The sequence below is a fragment of the Vulpes vulpes genome, chromosome 14 (genome assembly GCF_048418805.1).
Source record: "Vulpes vulpes isolate BD-2025 chromosome 14, VulVul3, whole genome shotgun sequence".
NCBI classification, from domain to species: domain Eukaryota; kingdom Metazoa; phylum Chordata; class Mammalia; order Carnivora; family Canidae; genus Vulpes; species Vulpes vulpes.
The window spans coordinates 29,370,795-29,397,336 of record NC_132793.1 but is presented as its reverse complement, the minus strand read 5'-3'; the positions used below and the strand labels follow the sequence as shown (position 1 = coordinate 29,397,336).

The window sequence follows — 26,542 nt, the reverse complement described above, 5'->3', positions numbered from 1 at the left end:
TGCCCCCAAATCCAACTACTTTCTTGAATATTTATATCAATACAAATAAAACTTACCAAGAACACACTTTTAAATGCCTTATTCTAAACTTTGGCTATACTTTAGAATCACCCAAAGAACTTTTAAAAGTCCCCCTGCATCTCTAGGTATGAAAGCTAGGTAGGGGTCCTATGAAAAGCTCCCCTTGTGTTCACCATGTGCAGCTTTAGAATCTTTGGCATGAGAAGCATGGAGAAGGTAGGGTGACTGCATGAATGTAATATTCTTTGAAACAGACTTCATACTGCTTTCCCTTATCTTTATTTCATCTCAAACCACATCAGAGGGCTGTGGAACATTCCTACTGCTCTTAGTGGCTCATCTGTCCATTCAGATCTCTGTGCCCTACAGTGAGTTAGGTACTAGGGGAAGAACTGGGGAGAGATACACACATATATCTCATCTTCAGAAGACTCATACCCTGGTGGTAACTGAATATGGTAGTGACTCTCCAAGGGAAACAAGACAGGCCTCACCAAGGCATACATGAGAATCTCTGAGGAAGGGTAGGGAGATGCAGGTGGTTCACAATCCAAGAGTTTGCCTCTAGTACTAGCAAACATGCCTAGTAGGGAAATGGTGGCCTTCTCAAGGTGCAGCCATTCAAGATTTGACCACTTCCTCAGTCTTCCCACTTGACCATAATCTAAAATTGGGAAAGCATGCAATTTCCTCCAAAAGGGTTAGAAAACAAACTGGAAGGCTGGGGCAACCCCAGTGGCACAGCAGTTTAGTGCTGCCTGCAGCCGGGGGTGTGATACTGGAGACTCTGGATTGAGTCCCACATCAGGTTCCCTGCATGGAGCCTGCTTCTGTCCCTGCCTCTCTATGAATAAATAAATAAAATTAAAAAAAAAAAAAAGAGTCTCTCAAACTGGAAGGCTGATTATTTGTATACATAGCTATTCTTGATAGGAAATGGCTTGAGGAAAAATAACTGTGTTTAGGAGGAGATAGTAAGACTGCCATCTCATTCCACATACCAAAAAAAAAAAAAAAAAATCCAGATGGGAAGAATTAAATGTTTAACAGCGCATTTTAAAAGCAAATAAATGAATATTTATGTGAGCTCAGGATGAGGATTTTCTGATGTAAGAAATCACAAAGGTAAAAATGGCATATCTGATGATAGAAAAAAATAATAGCTACTAAATGTAAAAGAAATCTATTATAAATAATGTTCATGGACAGGAAGACTCAATATTATCAAGATGTCAGTCTTCCGGGCAGCGCGGGTGGCTCAGGGGTTTAGTGCCGCCTTCGACCCAGGGCGTGACCCTGGAGACCGGGAATCGAGGCCCACGTCGGGCTCCCTGCATGGAGCCTGCTTCTCCCTCTGCCTGTGTCTCTGCCTCTCTCGCTCTGTATTTCTCATGAATTAAAAAAAAAAAAAAAAAGATGTCAGTCTTCCCAGCTCGTTCTATAGATTTGATGCAATTTCTTTTTTTTTTTTTTTTAAAGATTTTGTTTTTATTTATTCATAGAGACACAGAGAGAGAGAGAGGCAGAGGAACAGGCAGAGGGAGAAGCAGGCCCCCTACAGGAAGCCCGACGTGGGACTCGATCCCGGGTCTCCAGGATCACACCCCAGGCTGTAGGCGGCACAACCACCGCGCCACCGGGGCTGCCCTGATGCAATTTCAATCCAATCCTAGCAAGTTACTTTGTGGATTTTGAAAAACTGTTTCTAAAGATTATGTAAGAGGCAAAAGACATAGAATAGCCAGCTCAATACAGAAGAAGAACAAAGTTGGAAGACTAACACTACCTGACTTTAAGACTTACAATAAAGCTACAGTAATCAAGATTGTGTGGTACTGGTAAAAGAAATGAAAAAAAGAGCAATATGACAGAAGAGAGAGCCCCGATACAGACTCACATAAACACAGTCAACTGGTATTTGACAAAGAAGCAATGGCAATACAACAGAGTAAAGATAGTCTTTTTTTTTTTATTTTATTTATTTATTCATGAGAGACATGGCGGGGGAGGGGCAGAGACATAGGCAGAGAGAAGCAGGCTCCATGCAGGGAGTGCGATGTGGGACTCGATCCCGGGACTCCAGGATCACGTGCTGGGCCAGAGGCAGGCACTCAACCGCTGAGCCACCCAGGCGTCCCTAAAGATAGTCTTTTCAATAAACGATGCTAGAACTGCGCATATGTGTACAACAAAAAAATCTGGACACAGACCTTATATTTTCACAAAAATTTATTCAAAATGTATTACATACCTAAATGTAAACACAACACCTAGAAGATACAGGTGTATACACCTAGGTGTATAAAACACCTAGAAGATAACAGAGGAGAATATCAAATAACCTGGTATGGAGAGGACTTTTTGGATGTAACAGTAAAGGTTCAATCCATGAAAGAAATAATCAATAAGCTGGACTTCATTCAAATTAAAAACTTCCACTTTGCAAAAGACAGTATCAAGAGAACATGAAGACAGCACACAGCCTGGGATAAAATATTTGCAAAAGGCACATCTGATAAAGGACTGTTATCCAAAATTTACAAGGAACTCTTAAAAATCAACAATTAAGAAAACTGACCAATTAAAATATAGACCAAATATCTTGACACCATACTAGAGAAGATAGAGAGATTGCAAAGAAACATATGGAAGATATTCAACATGGTAAGGAATTGCAAAGCAAAACAATGAAATGCCACAACACATCTATCAGAATGGCCAGAATCCAAAATACTAACACCACCAAATACTGGTGAGCATGTGAAGCAACAAGAACTTTCATACATTGCTGGTGGGAATGTGAAGTGATACAGCCACTTTGGAAAACAGTTTAGTGGTTTCTTACAAAATTGAACATTTTGCATAAGATCTAGCAATTGTGCTCCTTGTTATTTACCCAAGAAAGTTGAAAACTACACAGAAATCTGAAAGCAGATGTTTACAGTAACTTTATTCTTTGTTGCCAAAACTTGGAAGCAACAACCAAGATGCCCTTCAGTAGATGAATGGATAAAGAAACTATACTACATCCAGACAATGTAGTATCATGCAATACTAAAAGGGTATGAATTAATTATGAAGCCATGAAGAGACATAAAGGGACTCTAAATGCATATTAGCAGGTGAAAGAAAGCAATCTGGAAAAGCTATATACTGTATGATTGCAACTATATGACATTTTTTAAAAGGCAAGCTCCTGGAGACAGTAAAAAGATCAGTGATTGTAGGGCTAGGAAGGTGGGAAGGAATGAAGAGGCAGTGAATTTTTAAGGGCAGTAAAACCATTCTGCATGGTAATACAAGGGTAAACACCTGTCATTATCTATTTGTCCAAAACCATAGAACATACAACACCAAGACTGAACCTGAATGTAAATAAGACTTTGGGTGATAAGGACAGGTCAGTGCAGATTCATCTACCATAATAAGCGTACCATTGTGGTGCAGGATGACAAATCTGGGAGGCTGCGTGGGGGCAGGGAGTATTTGGGAACTCTAATTTGTGCTTAATTTTACCATGAGCATAAAACTGCTCTAAAAAAAGTCTATGTTTTTAAGGAGGGAAATAAATTAGGGAATTTGTTACAAATAAGACAAAGGATTAAAACAAGAAGTCCTATTGATATGGAAAACATAAGACTTCAATTTTGAAAAATCTAAAGAACCTAAATAGATAATTTACAGAAGAGAAAAATAAACAGCTAAAAAAATATGTGAAAAAGTGTTAACCACCCCTTAATCAAAGGAATATAATGACGAGATAACATTTTTCCCTTTCAAATCAGAAAAGATCAATCATATGAAATATTCAATGCTGGCAAGAGACTCACGAGAAGGAATCAAATACTGGTAGGAACAGCCATTAGCCTGTAATAACAAATTCCTTCCCAGAAAGATTATACAAGAATCTTAAACATGTCCATATTGTTTTGTGACCCATTTCCAAGGTTCTATTCTGAAGTAAATGTAAATAATCTGAAACTCAGGCTAAAATGATAGAGATATTCATTAAGTGGAAAAGCAGAAACAATCCAAATACCCAGCAGCAAGGAAAACAGGAAAAAGTTGAAGTGCTATGCTGCTATTCAAGATGATATACTGCTACTATTCAAAATGCTATCTTCAAAAAATTTGAGGAAATGGAACAAGCCCTTCATTTTTTAAGCTTAAAAAAAATCAAAACTGAATATACCATACAATCTCAAATAAATTCATGTATATATATGAATGTATATGCATGAAAAACTAGAAGGAAAAATAGGTAAACATTTAGCATAGCACTTTATGATATTTTCTTCTTTACACTGTACTTCATTCTCTAAATTTAAAAAATGGACGGGACAGGATGCCTGGGTAGCTCAGCAGTTGAGCATCTGCCTTCAGCTCAGGTCATGATCCTGCTGTCCTGGGATAGAGTCCCGTATCGGACTCCCTGTGAGGAGCCTGCTTCTCCCTCTGCCTATGTCTCTGCCTCTCTCTGTGTGTCTCTCATGAATAAATAAAATATTTAAAAATAATAATTTAAAATGGAGAAGAGTATTTTTATAAATAAAAATAATCCATAAAATTAAGTTAAAAGAAAAACAGATTTCACTACAGAGCATGAATATACAAATCAAAACTAAAAGGAAACTGCAGAAGACAACCTGAGAGGCTGCAAGGGAAAAGAATAAGTGTACAGTGAATGGAAACTGGAGTATGCGTAAACTGGGCAGTGAGAAATATGTCAATGTAAAAAGATCCATTTAACTAAAAAGGTGCATCTATTGACCACAACCAGGAACAACGTAGACAAGGCCTCATTTTTCTCAAAGGATATAAAGACCATCAGGCAAATTCCTATAATTTCCTGCCTCCCAAACTAAACTGCATCCATACCTATGCTTGTTTCCTTCCTCTTCCAGTCTCTAATCTTCTATTACAAGTATCCCAAGATCCATGTCAGGAAGGAAAACTGAAGTTTCCTCACTTTTCAAGGATCTCATATGCAAACTATTCTTCCTAGAGTCTGCTCTAATGGTCCCTGTTCTTGAGGGCATTCATCACTGAAGACACTGAAATGTGGCTCACAGTTTTCTTCCCATCCCCAGGTCCTGATACTTCTCCTTGAAGAGACAGTTCAACATCCTAATAGATGAAAGCCACCACAATTCACATTTGAGCCAGCCTATGAGTTCCTTGACTTCCTCTCTATTTTTTTTTTTATCCATTATCTCTGTCCTATTTCCTTCTCTATCTAACCAAGAAAACCTGGTATCAATTTCATCACTCCCTTGCTAACATTCTAATTCCTTTGCCACATTGTTCGATTCTACCTACATGGGGAAAACCAAAAACAGCCCAACCCTAAACTAATTCAACCATTAGCCCTACACTTGGAACTGCCCCAAATGCTGCTTAAGATAATCAAACTACTGATAAGGCTGATATCACTTCTGCCTCACAGAAGTCCAAATAATTTCTGCAACCTTTCTGTATTTCCTTACTCAGCTCTCTCCAATTCTCCATAGCAGTGATTTCAAAGAACCCCCTCTCCTCTCATACCCTTGGGCTGCTGGCCTTGCTTTTACTTCAGAGAAAACAGAAACCACTGGACTGTATGACATCCATAACTCCCAATCAACATACTTACAAATTTCCTCCTTCTCTACAATTCCTTCCAAGAATCTCAGTCCATCAGGAACCCTGTCCTGTAGATCCCCAACTACTATTTCCTCCCTTTCATAACAGCATTTAAACACAAGAATTTCTAAAAGAAAAGGAGAACTCCTGTGACTCTACATCAATCCTTCAGCTAGCATTCTCTGTATTCTACTTTGCAGCCAATTTTCTAGAAAGAGTTGTCTCCATGGCAATCTGGCTTCTTTTTTCCACCATTCCACTAAAACTAACTACTTCTGTATTTTTAAAGAATGAGCTCTTCAAAAATATTTCTAACTCATTCACCAAGGTCTTATTTCCCAATATATGAGAATCCTACAGATTAATAAAAAAGGAATCAATAATCCAAAAGAAAAATGGGCAAAAGACATTAAACTGACAACATACAGAAAAGCAAATGTTTCTCTTAAATATATAAAAAAACAAAACACAAAAACAAAAACCACACCCTGCACCTAATCTCATTTATGAGTAGAGTAATCCAAATTAAGGCTATACTGTGATACCAGTTTCCACCTATCAGACAGGCAAATATAAAAAAACTTTACCAATAATGCATCGGCAAGGATTTGAATAAACAGGTACTCTCATGATGATCTGTAAATATTTAGTAGAATTACAAAAGCCCAAACCCTCTGACATAATTCCACTTGAGAATTTTACAGATATGCCCATACTTTTAAAGTGCAAACTTACTCAATGCAACACCGTTTGCAACAGAAAAACATTAGAAATAACCTGAATGTTTACCAACAGGAGAGGGGAATAAATATTTATTAATAAATAAAAGATGGCATATTCATAAAATGGAATACTATGAAGCCTGCTAAACAGAAAGGAGGCTCCTTGGAGATCATTTCATTTCAGTACACAGACATCTTTTGATTTTGAACTATCTTAAAAATAACCTTTTCAAAATATTAAATTAAAATTCATGGGGCAGGGCAGCCCCGGTGGCGCAGCAGTTAAGTGCCGCCTGCAGCCCAGGGCATGATCCTGGAGACCCTGGATCTAGTCCCACGTCAGGCTCTCTGCATGGAGCCTGCTTCTCCCTCTGCCTGTGTCTCTGCCCCCCCCGCCCCCGCATCTCTATGAACAAATAAATAAATCTTTAAAAAAATAAAATAAAATAAAATTCATGGGGCAGAGAAGCCATTGGTATTTCTCTCTCCCTCCCCTGCCCCGCCTTCTTTCTCTCACACACACAACCTCTTTGTTGTTAAATTCCTCAATCTCCCACTGTCACATCTGATTTACTGACACCACATATGCTCCGAAATTCATCTCTTCCCCACACCTCTCTCTGAATTGATTTTAAAAGCTGGTTCTATGATAAAGATCTAGCCTTAGATGAATACAGATACAGATGAATAGTTAAGTAGTTTGAATTCAAGGGAAATATGTATTATCAAATGTCAGAAGGAAACTAGCACTACCAGCTGTAGTCTGCACAATGCCAGAAACCCTGTATATATATTCTAACAGTGGGAATGGTTTTGCCTTTCACAGAATGATTTTTAGGATGAGCTAGTATTTGTGATATTTTTATTTTATTTTAAAAATTAGTTTGTCTCTCAGCTTCTTATAAAACTAAATATTCACCTACTTCACAATCCAATAATTCCACTCCTATATATTTACCCAAGAGAAATTAAAACATATGTCCACAAAAAGACTACTACAAAAATGTTCATAATAAAAAACTGAAAATAACACAAGTAACCATCAATAAGAAATTATATAAACAATGGTATTTTCTCACAATGGAACATTAACAATTGAAAGAATTACTGATACACACAACAACACGAATCTAAAAAAAAAATCATGCTGAGTAAAAAAAGCCTTACAGAAGAGTATATAAATGTATGATTCCACATCTGTGAAATTCTGAAACAAGCAAATCTACTCTGTGGTGGGGGGGGCGGGGACATCTGGCTGGCTTGGTCAAGTAGAGCATGTGACTCCTAATCTTAGGGTTGTGAGCTTGAGCCCCACATTAGGCAGAGAGACAACTTAAAAAAAATTTTTTTTTTTGGGATCCCTGGGTGGCGCAGCGGTTTAGCACCTGCCTTTGGCCCAGGGCGTGATCCTGGAGACCTGGGATCGAGTCCCACATCGGGGTCCTTGCATGGAGCCCGCTTCTCCTTCTGCCTGTGTCTCTGTTCCCCTCTCTCTCTCTCATTAATAAATAAATAAAATCTTTTTTAAAATAAAATAAAATGTTAATTATAGAGTCTAGGTAGTGGGGATGGGTATAAAATTCAATTTTTCTTTATATTTGAAAATTTTTATAATAAAAGACAGATAAAATAATTAGTTCTGGGAGAACTGGTATTTTATTGTACTGAATTTTATAACCCTAGGATTTATAACCTAGCATTTTCTCCATTTACTTTTTTTTTTTTTTTTTGGTGTTCCTCAAAGTGTTACTGTATTTATTGTAATTTTCGTCCTATTCATTTCTTCCTGCATTAATTCCTGATTATTTTCTATTATGCTGGTATTATGAATGGAAACATTGTTTTAATTTCAGCTATGAGGTATAAATGACATATAAATTGTGAGATATTTAAAGTGTACATCATAGAGATTTGATATACAAGCACAATGTGAAAGGATCCTCCCCTGTTCAGTTAATTAACACATTCATCATCTCACATCTTTTTTGGGGGTGAGAATGTTTAAATCCTACTCTCCCAACAAATTTAAATTATACAACATAGTGTCTTTAACTACAGTCACCATGTTTCACATTAGATCCTCAGATCTCAGGCAGCCCGGGTGGCTCAGCGATTTAGCGCCAACTTCAGCCCAGGGCGTGATCCTGGAGTCCCGGGATCGAGTTCCTCATCGGGCTCCCTGCATGGAGCCTGCTTCTCCCTCTGCCTGTGTCTCTGCCTCTCTCTCTCTGTGTGTGTGACTATCATAAATTAAAAAAATAAAAATTAAAAAAAATCTATAAATAGGGGCAGCCCTGGTGGCTCAGTGGTTTAGCGCCACCTTCAGCCTGGGGTGTGATCCTGGAGACCTGGGATTGAGTCCCACGTCAGGCTCCCTGCATGGAGCCTGCTTCTCCCTCTGCCTGGGTCTCTGCCTCTCTCGGTCTCTCTGTGTCTCTCTTATGAATAAATAAATAAAATCTTAAAAAAAAAAAAATCTAGGGCAGCCCGGGTGGCTCAGCGGTTTAGGGCCACCTTCAGCCCAGGGCCTGATCCTGGAGACCCGGGATCAAGTCCCACATCGGGCTCCCTGCATGGAGCCTGCTTCTCACTCTGCTGCCTGTGTCTCTGCCTCTTTCTCTCTTTCTGTGTCTCTCATGAATAGATAAATAAAATCTTTTTTAAAAAATCTATAAATAGGATCATATTATACGTACTACCTACAGCTTGCATTTTTACTTAAATAAAAAGTCCTGGACATCTCCCATATCAATATATCTACCTACCTTTCTTTTCAGTGGCTACAGTGTTTCATCATGTCTACGTATCATTTGTTTTAACCAGTCTTTGTTTGCTTTTGTTAAGAGTTAATTGTATATGATTTCTTCCTCTGTCCCATACATCATGTTTGATTAGGCAAGACTGGCCTGAGTAAAGACAGAATTACATATTTCAGGAAAGCCAAAATAATGGAAGAAACTCAAATTTATACATTGTTCATTTTTCAAAAAGCACTTGTGAATCATAATCCTTTGGTTAACTGTGAATTAGAGAATACTGAGCAGGGAGGCTTTGGGAGATGAGTCATGAATTCTGGGCAGCTCCCCGATTTATCAGACACAATGGCACACACATTGTGTTTTCTCTCCTATACTACCACACCCAGAAAAAGGGCCAATATACAGTTCTTATTTCATTACAAAAGCATTTCTTAGTAAAAAAAAGAAAGAAAATGGTTCCACTGCATATATATTAGGGTGCTCAGTGAGGAGAGTTTAACATTCAAACAACAGGGGATCCCTGGATGGCGCAGCGGTTTAGCGCCTTCCTTTGGCCCAGGGCGCAATCCTGGAGACCCGGGATCGAATGCCACGTCGGGCTCCCGGTGCATGGAGCCTGCTTCTCCCTCTGCCTATGTCTCTGCCTCTCTCTCTCTCTCTGTGTGCCTATCATAAATTTAAAAAAAAAAAAATTCAAACAACAGAGGAAAACCAAGACACCACTGACAATACTTAAAAGCCCTAGCATATATGACAAAGGAAGTTCTGAAAAACTTCCTGATATTTGAGTATCTAAGAGCATTTCCTAAATTTGAATTCAACATAGGTCTGAGACATTCTCTTTAGGGATAGATGTGGAGGCTCCATACTCAGTGGTGGAGACATGTATGGTGGGCAGTGCCTACTAGCTGTAAAATCACTCATTCTTGCCCTCCTGTCTCAAAGCCTCATCTGCACTGAGCGCTTTGTATGCCTCCTTTCAGTTAACCGTCCCCAACCCTATGATACTGGTGTTACTGCAACTTACTGTGTTGTGTACCTTTGGGGATAGGGGCGTTTCTCCTAAACTACAAAAATCTTGGATGTTAACTTTATAAACAGTCAATTATAGATCCTTACATGCATTTCAGGGGTAAATTATTCCAAATTTACAACTTGTACCATTACAGGCATACTTAATATCTGCTGGAGAAAAGGTTCCTTTGGCTCGGGCCAAAGAAAAACACTCCTTGCCCGAACATACACTCCCTGTCACTGTCCCAGGAGACATGGCAACCTTATCTAAGAGGAAGAAAGAAGAAAGCTGGGTGCTAATACTAAGAAGAGAGAACATGTCCCTTCCTGCGTTGGTTGTAGAGAAGTGACTAAATTCTGGCCAAGGATTTATAACTTAAAGCATATGATGAGATTTCTAGGCAGGTGGTCTTAAAGGAAAGGAAGGGAAACCCCTCCCTTCTCTGCCCCTCATTCCTCTCTCCTGTAATCTGGAATTTAGACGTGAAAATTAGAGCCCTAGCAGCCATTACAGACTTTGAAGTGACCTAAGGATAGCAGAATAGAAAGCTAGAAAGAAATCAAGTTCTCTGATGATACTGTCCAACTGCCATACCAGTCCTGCTTATTTTCAGTTTTCATATATGTGAGAAAGGAAAAAAACTGTCTTATCAACCAACTCCAATCCTGAATAAGGATTGTTATAAGGAATAAGACTAGTTATAAGGAATAAGACCAATTCCTAATATTATGACTTGTGATGATCTAGGAATGAGAATGATGAAGGTGTTCTGGAATGTATTTTTCTCAGCCCTCTTGCTGTTAAGTACAATGCTGCATTCATTTGCTAATGAAAAAAATGTTTGAAGGTATAAATAAATATTGTGAAGCCCCAACAAGCAAAGGAAAGCTCAGCCAATCTGCACATTTCCCAGAGTATAGACTTTGGCTGTAATAGCTTCTGTTAAGAGAATATCTACTCCAAGGTAAGCATTCAATATTCAATACATTAGTGCTGATAAAATGTGATCAACTCTCGGATACTAATTATCTCAATATTTGGCATTTTATCTCAGTTAAATCTCACAGCAACTCTACAAGTTACATATTCTTCTTAACTCCCACTTTGCAGGGATCCCTGGGTGGCGCAGCGGTTTGGCGCCTGCCTTTGGCCCAGGGCGCGATCCTGGAGACTCTGGATCGAATCCCACATCAGGCTCCCGGTGCATGGAGCCTGCTTCTCCCTCTGCCTGTGTCTCTGCTTTTCTCTCTCTCTCTCTCTCTCTCTGTGTGTGTGTGCCTATCATAAAAATTTTAAAAATTAAAAAATTAAAAAAAAGCCTCCCACTTTGCAGATAAAGAAATTGAGAGATGATCACATAGCTGGTAAGTCGTGTAGGTAGAATTCAAATTCAGGACTACCAGACTTCTCTTCATAAATCTTATCACCACTTGATCTTTTTAAAGTGCAAAGACTAAGGGTGCCCAGATGGCACAGTTGTTTAGACAACCGACTCTTGGTTTCGGCTCAGGTCTTGATCTTTAGGGGTCAGGAGTTCGAGCCCTGAGCCAGGCTCCATGCTCAGTGCAGAATCTGCTTAAGACTCTGTCTCCCTTGGGCAGCCCCGGTGGCGCAGCGGTTTAGCGCCACCTGCAGCCCAGGGTGTGATCCTGGAGACAACTGGATTGAGTCCCATGTCGGGCTCTCTGCATGGAGCCTGCTTCTCCCTCTGCCTGTGTCTCTGCCTCTCTCTGTCTCTATGAATAAATAAAATCTTAAAAAAAAAAAAAAAACTCTCTCTCCCTCTGCCCCCACCCTCCAAAACAAATACATCTTTAAAAAAAAAATCGTGTAATGGAGGGACACCTGGGTGGCTCAGCGTTGGAGCATCTGCCTTTGGCTCAGGATGTGATCCCCAGGTCCAGGATGGGGTCCCGCATCAGGCTCCCTTCGGGGAGTCTGCTTCCCCCTCTGCCTATGTCTCTGCCTCTCTCTATGTCTCTCATGAATAAATAAATAAAATCTTAAAAAAAACTTCTAAAAAGACTATGGGAGAAACATAAATCTTCTTAATGCCACCTAACTAATTAAAGATTATTTCTATTTTATAGATTTCTAAGCAAAGGAACAGTGACTGTTTTAAATATGCTCACATTAACCAATCACTGGTTTTCAGATATTCAATACAGATAACTGTTCAAGTACTAATCTTGATTCAAGTAAACTCACCTCTTTCACGGAGATGAAGCTCTCTGGAAGAAAGATAGGTATTCTAATCTCAGCCTTACTGAGGATGGCTCCCAGGTGCGGAAGAAATAAAGAAGTGGCAGCTAGAGTGTTAAGCTCTGTCTGGGCCTTCTCCTAGAGCTGTTCAGGTTCTCTTGATTTGAGAAAAAGGCACCCAGAAGGAGGATTCAATTTCTTCAGCTAATTGTTCACTCAATCAACATTACATTATTATTAAAAACAAAAACTATTTTTGCAACTATAATCTTTGGTTGCTGCTATGTGCTTGGCACTAGTACCAAGCATTCTATACTTTAATCCATTTAATCTTCACAACCACATGATGAGTTAGATACCATTTTTCCATTCTACAGATGAAGAATCTAAAGATCACAGAGGTTAAGGAATTTCCTCAAGGCCACACACCTAATGCGTGGCTACTAGGATTCAAAATCAAAGCTTTCAAAAAATTCCAAAGCTCATGTCTTTGTTTTCATGCTTAACCTAATGCTGGGAATACCACCAGATATTAGATATGGACACATTATCATCCAGTAGTTCCATAGCCAGTAATGAGGCCCAAATAAACAATTTGTTCAAACTCTGAATTATCACCTGCCATAAATAATGTTACCTGATAACACTGAAGTGAGGTGGTGAAACTGCAGACCAGAGAAGGAATTTTCAAGGGAGGTAATGCTTGAGCTGAACTTGGGAGGATAAAGAGTAGTAAGCTAAGAAAATGGTCATAAACAGTCTTTTAAGTGAGAGGACTTGGAGGTGTGAACAAGCCTATCTGGTTCCAGGAATGGCAAAGAGCTAGGTAGGGCATCAAGCAGGACCTCAATAAGTATGCATTAAATGAATGTGAAAATGACAGACATGAACGACTGGGGTCTGTGAGGCCATGTGGAAGTAATGCAGGGGGTGAGATGACAGGAAAAGCAGTGATCAGATCCTAGAGGGGCTCATAGGCCACAATAATAAGTTTTTAAAGATTTATTTATTTGAGAGAGAAGGTGTAGACGCACAAGTAGGGTGGGGGCAGCAGCGGAGGATAGCAAGCCAACTCTGGGCCAAGCACAGAGCCCCAGGTGGGGCTCAATCCCAAGACCCTGAGATCACGACCCCAGCCAAAACCAAGAGGCAGCTGCTCAACTGACTGAGCCAGCCAGGTGCCCCCACAATAGAAAGTTTTCATCTCGCACTGAACACACTAAGGAACCACCAAAGGCTGAAGCACAATATTGACTGGAACAATTTAAATTTTAAAAATAATGACAGCGGGGTGGAGGATCAACTAACTGATGGGGTTTGATGTTAGGAGGGCCACTTACTGAAGCCTTCAGGAGTAATCTAGCCCATAAACCTCAGAGCAAGACAATCTCTTATCTAGAGACTGATAAGAGGGTTTAAAGGGCATGATGTTGTGATTTATAAGAAATATATATAAATGTAAAGATTGGTGAATCACAATGTTGTATACCGGAAAGTAATGTAACATTGTAAGTCAACTATACTTCAATTAAAAAAAAAAAAAAAAGGAAATATATATATTTGGTCACTTAGATGACCAAAATATATTTCTCACATCTAGTTGATCTTCATTCACAGTTCCTGATGCACAGCTCCCAAACCCTTAAAATGTCCTGAGAGATAAGAACAAGGAGCATCTTTTGTTATATTTGGTATCTTGCCCTCAGTTCCTAAAAATGCTTCAGAGCCATAAAGGTGAGATATGTCTTATAATTCATAATAAACTCTTTCCACCATAACCAGGTTTATATTAATAAAGGCGACTTTTGCAAAGCACCCAGGAATGGAGACTGGCTGTGAGGGGAACGAACCATGAACAGAACATTGGAATATTCAGTCCTGCCCTGAGTTCTTGGGAAGAGCAGCTGGAGGTTGAAATCAATCACCAGTGACCAATGAATTAATCAACTGTGCCCAAGTTATGAAGTCTCTATAAAAAACAAAAAAGAAGGGGGTTCAGAGGGCTTCCACACAGGGAAACTAGAACACCCCACCGTGCCAAGCACCAAGTTCCACAAGGAAAAAAGCTCCTTTGCTTGGGACTTCTCTTATGTATCTCTTCATCTGGCTGTTGATTTGTATCTTTTAATATCTTTTGTAACAGATCAATTACCTAGTAAGGAAACAGGTTTTCCTGAGTACTGAGAGCTATTACAGCAAATTAACGGAACCCACCCACGTAGACAGTCTTGGAAACCTTTGATTTACAGCCAATTGGTAACAACTTGGACTTGTGACTGGCATCTTGAGTTGGAGGGGCTGAACCATTGTATTTGCAGCCAGTTGTCTGAACCAGAGGGATGCTTTGTGGGACTGACCCTTTACCTGTGCAATCTGATTCTATCGCTGAGTAGTCAGAATTGAGTTGAATTCTTGAACACACTGCTGGTGTCCAAAAATTGCTTGTTGGTGTGGCAAAGCCAACAGACAGACAGACACACAAAGATGTTGAATTGGGTCCAGGAACCCTTTTACAGGGATAAAACTGAAGACTTAACAACATGATGCTAGAGATGAGGAGGACCCAGGTGTCCGACTTAGGTAAATCATAATGCTATACACAAGAGGACGACATACCATGGGGGAAGGTGATAAGCTTAGTTCTGAACATGGAGAATGCACATGACGTACCTACGTGGGGCAGAGGTGCAGGATATGAGGATGGGAGAGGGGGCAGAATGGCAGACAAGCAATAACAGAGCAGCTGCCACGGAAGTTAGGCAATAAGCCAAAGAAAAGAAGAAGACAGCTGTAAGAGTGACAAAAGCAGCAATGAGAGAGCCAGGCAAGAGACATCTGACAGGCGCAGGAGGCAACAGTAGGGGGGTGTGGATGAGCAGAAAACTGATACACGCGATCAAGGGAGAGTGGGGTAGGAATAGCACACTGAATACTTGCCAGTAAGAGAAAAGAGCTTGAAAAACTGAAGGCTTCTGAAGAAGGCCTAGTACACCAGACATCAACTTTCATTACTCTAGGTCTTCTCTTAAGAAAGGCAATGTTGGGGAAAAAAAAAAAAAAAAAGAAAGGCAATGTTGGGGACACCTAGGTGGCTCAGTGGTTGAGCATGTCTGCCTTTGGCTCAGGGCATGGTCCCGAGATTCAGAATCAAGTCCCACATTGGGCTCCTTGCAGGGAAACTGCTTTTCCCTTTTCCCTCTCTGCCAGTGTCTCTGCCTCTCTGTGTCTCTCATGGATAAACAAATAAAATCTTTAAAAAAAAAAAAAAAAAGGCAATGTGGTAGAGAGGTTTAAAATAAAAGGAAGAGGACCCCCTCCCTAAAATTAGCAAAAGTCTAAGATCCTGATGAATTGCTCACTTCCACAATGAAATTCAGGACCACCAAAGCTATAAAATAAATTAAGTTAGACCTAAGGCAAGATTCAGTTTCAGGCCTGAAGAGAGATGAGCCTGGAGGCAAGAAGTCAATCAGATTACTTCAATGATTAAACAAATAAATTTGGTTTAAATTTATATTGCAGATTAATTATGACAAAGAAGAATGTGGAAAAGTATTTGTTCTGTTTAAGCACACTTTGGAATAAATTTCTGGATATATAAAACCCTAGCACAGGTTACATGCATAAAATAAGAAAAAAAACAAACCAAAGGTAATTCTGAAAAGGAAAAATAAAATAGGAGAAAGCCATTTACCCAATGTTAAGGCTTAGTAAAACAGCTACCATAATTAAGACAGTATGGTATTAGCAAAGGGATAAACATAAAGACCTATGAAATAAAACAGAACCAAAAACAAATCCACAGAAATATACCCAAATATTTTTGACAAGGATATAAAAATGGAGGAAGGACAGCCTTTTCAACAAATGGTACTGAGAAAACTGGATACTGTATCCACATACAAAAGAATGAAGTTGGTTCCTTACCTAACACCTAACCTTTGAACAATGGTTCAAAGACCTAAACATAAGGGCTAAAACTGTAAACTCTTAGAAGAAAATATGGGCGGGGGGGGGGGGGGGGGGGGGGGCTCCATGGCAGTGGATTTGACAGTGCTTTTTAAAGTATGGTGCTAGAAGCAGAGTTCAATAAAACAAAATAGGTAAGTGGACTTCATCAAAATAAAAAAACATCTTTGCATCAAAGGTCACTATTAACAAAATAAAAAGGAAACCAAGAGATGGGAGAAAATGTGCAAATCACCTGATACGGGATTGAAAATCAATATATAAAGAACTCCTCAACTCAACAACCAAGAAAGCCAATCTGATTTAAAAATGGGTAAAGGACTTGAACACATATTTCTCCAGGGAAGACAAATGGCCAATAAGCATACAAAAAGATGCTCAACTTGATGGGATGAACACTGGGTATTTTACCATATGTTTGCAAATTGAATTTAAATTTAAAAATGTAATAAAAAATGCTCAAATCACTAATCACTAGGGAAATGCAAATCAAAATCCTACAAGACAACACTTCATGCCCATTAGAATGGCTATTACTTAGAGAGAGGGAGGGAGGGAGAGAAAGGGGAAAATAACAACTGTTGACAAGGATGTGGAAAAATTAAAAACCTGTACACTGTCAGTAGGAATATAAACTGGTGCAGTCATCACTGTGGAAAACAGATGATTACTCAAAAAATACAGAATTACCACATGACAGAGCAATTCTACTGCTGGGTATATATCCAAAAGGCCTGAAAGTGGGGACTCACAAAGATACTATGTACACCAATATTTATGGCAGCATTATTCACAACAGCCAAAAGGTAGAAGCAAGCAAAGTATCCACTGATGGAAGAATGGATAAAAAAGATGTGGTATACACATATACTGGAGTACTATTCAGTCTTAAAAGGTAAATCCGGACACTTGAAGACATCCTACTAAATGCAACAAGCCAGTTGCGTAAGGACAAATACTGTGTGATTTCATTTATATTAAGGACATAGTCCAATTCATATAGACAGAAAGTACAAGAGTGGTCACCAGAGGTTGTGGCAGAGAATGTAAGAGCTACTCAACAGGTACACAGTTTCAGTTTTGCATGATGAAAAACTTTTGGAGATGGACAGGGATCATGGTTACCCAACAATGTGAAGAAACTCAATGCTGGGGGATCCCTGGGTGGCGCAACGGTTTGGCGCCTGCCTTTGGCCCAGGGCGCAATCCTGGAGACCCGGGATCGAATCCCACATCAGGCTCCCGGTGCATGGAGCCTGCTTCTCCCTCTGCCTGTGTCTCTGCCTCTCTCTCTCTCTCTCTGTGACTATCATAAATAAATAAAAAATTAAAAAAAAATTTAAAAAAAAAGAAACTCAATGCTGTACTACACACTTAAAAATGGTTAAATGTAAAAAAAAAACAAAAAAAAAACAAAAAAAAATGGTTAAATGTATTTATTTATTTTTAAAGATTTTATTTATTTATTTATGAGAGACATAGAGAGAAAGCAGAGACATAGGCAGAGGGAGAAGCAGGCTCCCTGGGGGGAGCCCAACTTGGGACTCAATCCCAGGACTCCGGGATCACGACTTGAGCCAAAGGCAAGTGCTCAACCACTGAGCCACCCAGGCATCCCCAAATGCTAATTTAATGTTATACAGACAACAATAAGAAAACAAGCATCCCAGTAAAATAACAAGTAAAAAACCTGAACATTTTCTTTTTTTTTATGTTTTTTTTTTTTAAGATTTTATTCATTTATTCATGAAAGACACAGAGAGAGAGAGAGAGAGAGAGGCAGAGACACAGGCAGAGGGAGAAGCAGGCTCCATGCAGGGAGCCTGACGTGGGACTCGATCCTGGGACTTCAGGATCACGCCCTGGGCTGAAAGCGGCGCTAAACCACTGCACCACCGGGCTGCCCATGAACAGACATTTTCAACAAAGAAGACATATGTAAGGCAAACAAGCACATGAAAGACGTCACAAATCATTATGGAAATGCTGAATAAAACAGAAAATACTGCACTGAAGTGGCTAAAATCAAAAGACTAGTAATACCAAGTATTCCCAAGAATATGGAGAAATCACAACCATCACACATTGCTCATGGGAATGTAAAATGGCATAACTCCTTTGAAAAACCATTTGCCCGTTTCTTTTTAAGATCTTATTTATTTGAGAGAAAGAGATAGTGAGAGAGAGCATAAGCAGATGGGAGAGGGAGAAGCAGGCTCCCTGCTGAGCAGGAAGCACTCCATTCGAGGAACTGGGATCACAACCCGAACTGAAGGCAGACGCTTAACCAACTGAGCCACTCAGGCGCCCCCATTTGTCAGTTTCTTTAAAAGTTAAACACAAACCTGCTATACAGTCTAGCCATTCCACTCCTGGGTATTTATCCAAGAGGAATGTATGTTCATACAAAAGCTTGTACATTCATGTTCATAGAAGCTTTATTTGTAATAGCTGAAAATTGGAAACGATCCCAAAATCCATCAATGTATCAACAGATAAACAAATTTTGTTATATCTATATAATAAAATACTACTCATCAATAAAAATGAATGACCTACTGATACAACATGGATGAATCTCAAAATAGTTATGCTAAGAAGTAATAGAGATACTTGTTTTAAAACATAGGTTTTATTATTATTCAGTTATGATAAGACCAACAAATAGATGATTGCAACTAAAAAGACAGGTTGTTATTCACAATTCCCAAGAGGAAGCGGCATGCCATGCCACACAGGGGCCACATGGGGAAGCACTAGGGTTAGGTAGGAAGCAGGAAGAGTGAGGAGAAATGAGTGAGAATGATGATTTGGTTATTGCGGTTTCTGCAGGAAGAAATAGGTAGAGGCAAGGCAAACAGGCTTATGATTAGCTTATCTGAATAATAACAGTGGGCTCTGGGGTTTAGAGGCTATCCCTAAGTGCATGGTACCTGGCCCGGGGTGGTGGTGGGGGGGGTGAACTGGGCAGATAGTGACCTAGAATGTGAAAGCCCCATAAAGGAGGTAGTTGGGGTATGGGCTCTGAATTGGCTGTTTGCATATGAAGGCACACTAGCAGGTAAGTTGTTTATGATCTCTAGAAAATGGCTAACCTTGAGAGGGGCAGTCTCTCCAGGGTATCCAAGGCCCCAGATGTCAAAGCATCAGAAACACAATACAATATACATTGTATAGTTATTACAATAATGTCTTATTTCATTTATATAAAACCCTAGCAAATATAAACCAATCTAGGGCAACAGAAAATAGATCAGTAGTTGCTTGGAGACAGAGGAATGGGCATCACAAGACAAATTACAAAGGTGATAAGAATTACACCCCCTTACATCCCCCCTGATGGAAGAATGGATAAAATCCCTTACATCCCTTTAATTAGTAATTAAAGGGAATTACAAAGGTGCATAAGAAAAATTTGGGAGATGATGGATATGTCATCTCCTGATTGGCATGATAGTTTCACCACATACTATGTCAAAACTTAATACACTTTATGCTTTATTTTTTTAAAAGATTTTATTTATTTATTCATGAGAAACACAGAGAGAGAGAGAGAGAGAGAGAGAGAGAGAGAGAGAGAGAGAGAGACAGGCAGAGGGAGAAGCAGGCTCCATGCAGGGAGCCTGACGTACGACTCGATCCTGGGACTTCAGGATCACGCCCTGGGCTGAAGGTAGGCACCAAACCGCTGAGCCACCCAGGCTGCCCACTTTATGCTTTAAATGTGTATACAGTTTATTGTACATCAGTTATAAAGCTGTTTAAAATCACAGGAATAGGGATCCCTGGGTGGCGCAGCGGTTTGGCGCCTGTCTTTGGCCCAGGGTGCGATCCTGGAGACCCGGGATCGAATCCCACGTTGGGCTCCCGGTGCATGGAGCCTGCTTCTCTCTCTGCCTGTGTCTCTGCCTCTCTCTCTCTGTGTGACTATCATAAATTAAAAAAAAAAAAAATCACAGGAATAATCAATAATACATAAAATATACAATAAAAATTAAACAAGACCAAAGGATGGTTATTTGACAAATTAACAAAACAGATAAAAAGAGAAGGCACAAATTAACATTTTAAGTAGAAATACCTACAAATATAGCAGATGTACACAGAGATTATTATCAATAACTATTGGCAAATTTTGAAAACTTAAAAAAAACGGACAAATCTCTACAAAAACAGAACTTAAAACTAGCTCAGAAAGAAATAAAAAAACTGAGTATTATTTTTTTTTTAAGATTTTATTTCTTTATTTGAGAGACAGTGAGTGAGAAAGAACAGAAGCAGGAAGGGGCAGGAGGAGAGGGAGAAGCATACTCCCTCTGTTAAGCAGGGAGCCAGACATGAGGCTAAATCCTGGGACTCCAGGGTCATTACCTAAGCCAAATGCAGACACTTAACCAAATGAACCAGCCAGGCACCCCCAAAACCTGAATATTCTTAATAACTATTAAAGAAGTTGAATCAAAAGTTAAATTTTCCTCACAAAGAAAACACTATGCTAAGATGAGAGATGAGGAAAAAAAGAGGACTAATCTCTAATTTGTTCTAAGAGGTGAATGAAACTTGGCACTAAAATTAAATGAAAACATTACAAGAAAGTATAGTCCCTCTTCCACTCAATAATCAATAATATAGATTCAAAAATCTTAAAATATTAACAAGTTGAATCTGGTACATAAAAAAGACAAACCACAATCAATCTGAGTTTACCCAAGGTGTACAAATATGTGTTGACACATATAAATATAGTTCACTTACATTAAAGAAGAAAGATCATATAATCATTTTAATTGACATAGAAGAAATACTGGATAAAAACACATGAATTCATGATTTTTAAAACCCCTCTAATTAGGAACAGAAGACTTCCTTCACCTGATAAAATGGTTCCTGGTTTTTCTTTTTTAAAGATTTTATTTATTTATTTATTTATTTATTTATTTATTTATTTATTTATTTATTTGAGCACAAGCAGGGGGATGGGCAGTAGCATGGGTAGAGGGAGAGGCAGGCTCCCACTGAGCAGGAAGCCCAATATGGGGCTTCATCCCAGGCCCCTGGGATCATGGAGTGAGCTTCAGCTCACTGAGGCAGATACTCAACGGATAAGCCATCCACATGTCCCAACAGTTCTTGTTTTAAAACAACAATCCTAACACTGCAGCTATCATCTTCAGTAGGGAAACACTGGAAGTATTCCCTTTAAAACCAGGAATAAGACAAGATGACCCATTATCACTCTTCTATTCAATAATTTATGAGAGGGGCACCTGGGTGGCACAGTTGGTTAAATGTCCAACTCTTGGTTTTGGCTCAGCTCAAGCCCCGGCTCCATGCTCAGTGTAGAGTCTGCTTGAGATTCTCCCTCCGTTTCCCTCAGCCCTCTTGCTCATGCGCTCTCTCTAAAATAAATAAATAAGGGCAGCCCGGGTGGCTCAGTGGTTTAGCGCTGCCTTCAGTCCAGGGCCTGATCCTGGAGACCTGGGATCAAGTCCTGCATCGGGCTCCCTGCATGGAGAGCCTGCTTCTCCCTCTGCCTATGTCTCTACCTCTTTTTCTCTCTGTGTCTGTCATGAATAAATAAATAAAATCTTTATAAATACATAAATACATTAATCAATTAAAATAAATAAATGCATCTTTAAAAGAAGTTTATGAGAGGTCCTAGCCTTGGCAATAAAAATAGAACTATAGGACATCTGGGTGACTCAGCAGTTAAGTATCTGCCTTTGGCTCAAGGTGTGATCCCATGCGCCTGGGATCGAGTCCCACATTCAGCTCCCCATGGGAGGCCTGCTTCTCCTTCTGCCTATGTCTCTGCCTCTCTTTCTGTGTGTCTCTCATGAATAAATAAAATCTAAAAAAAAAAAAAAAAAAAAGAATCATAAAAATCAGACAGGTTATAGGGGCACCTGGGTGACTCAGCTGATTAGTCTGACTCTTGATTTCAGCTCAGGTCATGATCTCTGAGTTGTGAGATCTAGCGCCTACCTCATGGAGTTCACTTGAGATTCTCTTTCTCCCTCTGCCCCTCTTCTGCCCTCCCCCACCCCCACTCATGTGCATGTTCTCTTTAAATAAATAAATACCTAAAAAAAAAAAAAAAAGATAGGACTTTTTTTTGTAGAAAATATGACTGATTACATAGAAAATTCACAACCTCCAGGCAAGTCCTAAGAAACAATGGGGGTGGGTAGGTATCAAGGTGACTACAGAGAGTATTTTTATACCTTAGCAAAACTAGCCACTGATTTAAACAGGGGCGGGGGGGGGGGGGGGGGCAGTTGTTAGATTAAGAAAGAATTAATCAAATGTAAATGCTAAGAAGGACTCAGTGAGAAGGAAAGGAAGGTAGGAAGAGATGAGAGAAAGAGTGACAAAGTGAAGGAGAGTCAATCTGTCATTGTTGAGATTTCCTGTGAAGTATGTAGCAAAGTCAAAGGCTAAATAAAAAAGAGGGAGAGACTGTGGGATTAAGTTGTAAGAAGTGATAAGACTAACAGTGCTCCTGCAGAAAAAAAGCAGGAAAAAAAAGAAAAGGGCCCAGTTGAGATGAGAGACACTTTTCAAGAATTCTTTTCTGGAAAAATTCTCTTAAGCAGTAATGGTTTGGAAAACACAGAATTAAGATTCGCTGGGTGAATGTAATAGAACTATAAGCAACAGGGCTGAGTACTAGCAAGAGAATTGCTGAACCAGAGCCTACCTTTGATAGGAATGGATGGTAGATATTAAAAACGATTCATGAAAATAAAGGGCCTAAGTGACTAAAGATTCAGAAGATGTCAGAGAATATTTTACAGGGGCAAAAACAGGGTAGGTAAACTAGAAGGCCCCAAGAGACTAATTTCACCAGAATCATTTGGAATCTGTTATAACTGACAAGCTAGAGTCCTTGAAAAAATCAAGTTTTATATATATATATATATTTATAAAATAATTTCCTGAAGATGTACAGATCTCAATACCAGTACAATGCAAATCCTTTACTACCTCCAGATTGTACCATAAGCAGCTTGCTAAATACCCCTCCACTGAGATGCCTGGGTGGCTCAGCAGTTGAGCAACTGCCTTAGGCTCAGGTCATGATGCTAGGATCTGAGATGGGGTCCCACATTGGGCTCCCTGTGAGGAGTCTGCTTCTCCCTCTGCCTGTGTCTCTCTGCCTCTCTGTGTCTCTCATGAATAAATAAAATCTTAAAAAAAAATACCCCTCCATAATTCCATGTTTACTTTCTTCCTTTCTTCCTGTAGGCAAAACTTATTTAAACCTGCAGTGCTGGGATCCCTGGGTGGCGCAACGGTTTAGCGCCTGCCTTTGGCCCAGGGCGCGATCCTGGTAGACCCGGGATCGAATCCCACGTCGGGCTCCCTGCATGGAGCCTGCTTCTCCCTCTGCCTATGTCTCTGCCTCTCTCTCTCTCTCTCTCTCTCTCTCTGTGACTATCATAAATAAATAAAAGTTAACAAAAAAATAAAAAAATAAAAATAAACCTGCAGTGCTGGGCAGCCCCGGTGGCTCAGCGGTTTAGCACCGCCTTCAGTCTAGGGCGTGATCCTGGAGACCTGGGATCGAGTCCCATGTCGGGCTTCCTGCATGGAGCCTGCTTCAACCTCTACCTGTATCTCTGCCTCTCTTTCTGTTTCTCTCATGAATGAATAAATAAAATCTTTAAAAAAATAAAATAAAATACAATAAAATACAATAAAATAAACCTGCAGTGCTGATTCTCTCCTTCAAAAAAAGGGGGAAGGTTATCTGAAGCATTCATCAGCCTCCTAGCCAACTGATTAAACAGAATTATCTAGAGGCAAATTTTATATAAAAATAATTTTAATACAGACATTTAAATTTTGGCTTAACAAACTTGGCAAAAATTACACTACCAAGTCAGTATATCAGATACTGGCAGACACTAACTTCTATGCTGCAACATTAATCAATACTAAAATCTCTTATCTGGAAGGAAAGCTGTTCATATACTCAGTGTCTGCACAGAGTCCCTGCTGAGCTACACACAGAGCAGTGTGTACTCTACGAAAGAGTCCTGAGACTGTCATTGCAGGGGGAGGGTAGTTTAATTCTTTCACAATGCCTGTGGAGAGTCTGGGAGTGATGAAAGCCTAGAAAACTCATGAAAGGCCCTTTTATAACTGGGGTGAATGTGGTGCACAAAAGCAAAGTCAGATGACCTACTTAAAGCTTTGCATTTACTGATGAGAATTAATTCTCATTCCACATTAGTCTCTTTCTAGAAAAAGAAAGCCTTACATAATTGTTGGAAAGTTAAGATACAGGGAGTATAACTCCACTAAGTTCCAGTCTTTCCCTCTCAAATATCAGCTCAAGACCTAGAGTCTGTGACCAGAAACAATATACTTCATAAGGCTCTGAGAGGTATGCTCTTGTTTACCTCAGAGTAACAATGTGTTCTCTGACTGCTGGGTTTTGAGGAAATTTAAGTTCCACGATCCATTGATCAGGTCAGGCTAATAGTAGTATGAGGGAAAATCTTAATCTCTTCCTGGACCTTATACAAAGCAAATGGATGGTAAATCTCTCCTATAAGGCAAGGAAGCCCAAGATCTTCAAAGTGGGGGAACCAATCATTTGCTCATTTGTTCAACTAAGTTCCCTGTCTTGTGCCACACAAGATGCAGAGAGAGAAACTCCTGCCCTGAAGAAGCTCACATCTCAAGTGTTTTCTTACCTACCTTTTTCATGTTACCGAAAACAGTTCAGGTTAGTCAGCAGAACTCATATCATCCAGGAGGTAGATAAATACAGTCTTTCTTTTTCTTCATTTTGATGCATTTACTCTCTTTCCTTTAAACAGAAGACTAAGATGGAAAATTCTTATCTTACTCTTCTCTTCTATGATTAATTTCCCATTAAAACAATTTCTCTGATCTGTTCTGATTTTGTTAAATTAACAGGCACTTACAGAATGCCTACTGTATGTGCTAAACTGTGTGAACACTTGTGAGGAATATGAAGAAACTGGACATCGTCTCTCTCCTCACATACTCCTTTCATTACTTTCCATCCCACTTCCATGTAGTGTCCTCGCTTTCCTCCTTTCCCTCCAAGTTTTGCTTTGAATGAAGAATCAGATAACTAGTCCAAGATCACAGAGCTAGATCTAGTGCCTAGATTCATCAACTCCTAATTCACTAATCTTCTGAAGAAATTGGGAGAAAAATGATGGGGGATGTGGGACATCTCCCAGAACTCATCAGTATAGTTCTTCAAATTAACCTCAATTCTCCCTCCACTACTCCCCTTACCTCTACCCCTACTTTTTTGGTGTCATTCAGTATTCATATTGGCAACTGCTTCTGTTTGGAAGCTTCCAGTCTCACATCAGCCAGGTCTCAGCTTAATTGAAACCTGATAAGTTAGTTATGGTAGGACCATTCTCATACTCTCCCCAATCCAAATATTCACTACCACAGCAACCTTCTCATTGTTTTCACAGAACTTGATTGTATATATATTTATGTCATTTATTTTATCTTTTAAAAAGATTTTATTTATTCATGAGAGACACACAGAAAGAGAGGCAGAGACATAGACAGAAGGAGAAGCAGGGTCCCTACAAGGAGCCCGATATGGGACTCAATCCCAGACCCTGGGATCACGCCCCAAGCTGAAGGCAGACTCTCAACCAATGAGCCACCCAGATGCCCCTTATCTGTCATTTAATCAAGACTCTGTGCTCCAATGTAGATTAAAGACCATGTCTGCTCATCTAACAAAATCTACCCAGCATTAGCAAAGTGCCCCACACAAAACCAGTATCCTAGGCAATGGACTGAAGAAAGGAATAAACAAAGGCTAAAAATTCTCCAAAACTGACAAAAGACATCAAGCCACAGATTCAGGAAATCCTAAGAACTTCAAACAGATAAAAGAAGAAAAATCTGTCTTTATATACCACTGAATATTTCTGAAAACCAAAGAATTAAAAAACATTTTTTAAGTAGTCAGAAGGGGGGAAAAAAAGGCAATGTGGTAGACTATTTGTGAATATGGCTATAAAAATTCTGCACATACCTTTTATAGTAAGAATCTAGTACTCCTATCTAAAGGAAGAGCTTATGTCCCCCATCCCTTGAATTTGAGCTGGCCTTGTGACTTAAGCCAATAAAATGCAGAAGAAGTGATGATGTAACTTCCAAGTTATCACCTCAAGAGACCCTGCAGCTTCCAATTTGTTCTCTGGGAACACTGC

At 39.6% G+C, this 26,542-nt stretch overlaps 1 protein-coding gene across 2 annotated transcripts in view; it reads right to left on the bottom strand.

The window, feature by feature from the left end:
- Window positions 1–26,542, bottom strand: part of PTPRA (protein tyrosine phosphatase receptor type A) — a 168,713-nt gene that overhangs the window by 72,230 nt on the left and 69,941 nt on the right. The window lies entirely within an intron of this gene.